We start from the raw sequence: 1880 nt of genomic DNA on the forward strand, positions 1-1880 counted from the left end.
ATATAGATATAAATAATGCTTTACTAAAAAAACATATTTATGAAAACTATGTTTTGTCTGTCCAGTTCAACACGTTCGTTGTCGTGTTTGACTCGGTTCGCCGCGTGTGTTTGAGCATGAAAAATGTTATCAAATATTATCTTGATTAAAATTTATTCGCATTTTATTGATATGCACACCTACATTCAAAATTATTATCAGTAAAGATAGTTACATGTTCCGTGGCAGTCGATAATCACCAAAGGTACGTAAATAAATCATAAAATTACTAAACAATAAAAATATTTCCCCCTATTATATAAGCCCGCCTCTACCTACCAGAGGCGGAAAATTATGAAGCTTGCAATTTGAGACATTATTTTGATAATTTACAATTTCAACTAAGTATATTAATTAATAAATATGTATCTGAAAACTTTATAAAGAAAAATATTTTTTTTTTATTTTAAGTCCAAGATAAATTTACTATTATTGTAAAAAAATGTTATAAATTGTGAATATGTATAAAGGAACCCATCGTATTATTAGGTATATTTTATGGTCATATTTATTATTAAAGTATGTTTTGTCGTAGAGATTTTTGACTAATTCATAGTTTTAATATTTTCAATATTTAGGTTAAAAAAACATCATTTTTATAATATTATTATTTCATCATATTATTATTAGATATCATGTCGATGTCCAACAATTTATTTTATTTTATATTAGCATTAAGCTACAGGCAATATTTTGTTAAATCAACCAAAAAGCTTATATCTAAAAAAATATATATTGATGATTAATTTTTTCAATTTATATACGATTGCCGTCTAGCCACACTATGTCGACGTAAAAATTATAAAACATTTGGAAATTTGCCGATTTGGAAAAGGTTTGGGAAAAAGTAGTTGCTAAAAATATTCGTCATATAAATTAACTAAGTAGGTACCTATAATAATGGCAAATTAATATGAGAATAATGATGCTCAGTGGCGTACTCAGGGGGGGCGGCAAGGGGCCCTGGCACCCCCCAAACATAAAAATTTTCAGAATGATTTTAAACATTGAAATTGAAAGCCAATAAACTAAAACATTTAAATAATTAATTAATTTAATTAACAACTAATTAATTTCTAACACAAAAATTTCGAAACACTAATGTCAGGTTTTTTTAGAAACCCAATCCCTAATGGAAGTGTCAAATAATTCTCGGTGTCCACCCGAATTCCGGAGTGGTGTAGGTCATGGCTGGGGAGGGTTGACAGGGCTCTAGCCTGGGGGCTCGGGCTGTGGGGGGCCCAGCGTGTCGGGTTGACCAGATAAGTGAGATAAACACATATCATAAATTAGCTTTAATAGTAAAAAAATAGCCTGCGCCGCGATTATACTTAATTGCCATGAACATTTTAAATAATAATATAATTGTGCATTATATTGTCTGATTATTTTGTGTCGATACTCGACAGCTCCATTATTAAAGTATATTTATTAAAAATCGCTCATCATTCACTATATAAGTACCCTTAATTTGAACTAAAACAGAATTTGAAAAACGTTAATGTAGTGTTTCACACTGCCTTTAATCTTAGCGGTAGGTAAGGGGCCCGCCAAATATCCTAGCCTTAGGGCCCGTATCAGTATGTGGGGGGCATGGTGTAGGTACACCAGTGGCGCACCCAGGGAGGGGGGGCAAGGGGCCCTATATAAGTATAAGTACCCTTAGGCCTGCCAAATATCCTAGCCTGAGGGCCCGTTTCAGGATGTGGGGACCATGATGCAGGTACATCGAGTGCAATAGACAAAAGACCGATAAACGACAAATTAGGTTGGGTTGTGTTGAGTAGGTTTGTGTATAAGTTAAACCTCTCGATCTAATGTTTTAGAATATAGTCATATTT

Source organism: Rhyacophila brunnea, unplaced genomic scaffold, assembly GCF_057557595.1.
Source record: "Rhyacophila brunnea isolate RB1 unplaced genomic scaffold, BYU_Rbru_1.0 scaffold_8, whole genome shotgun sequence".
Classification (NCBI taxonomy): Eukaryota; Metazoa; Arthropoda; class Insecta; order Trichoptera; family Rhyacophilidae; genus Rhyacophila; species Rhyacophila brunnea.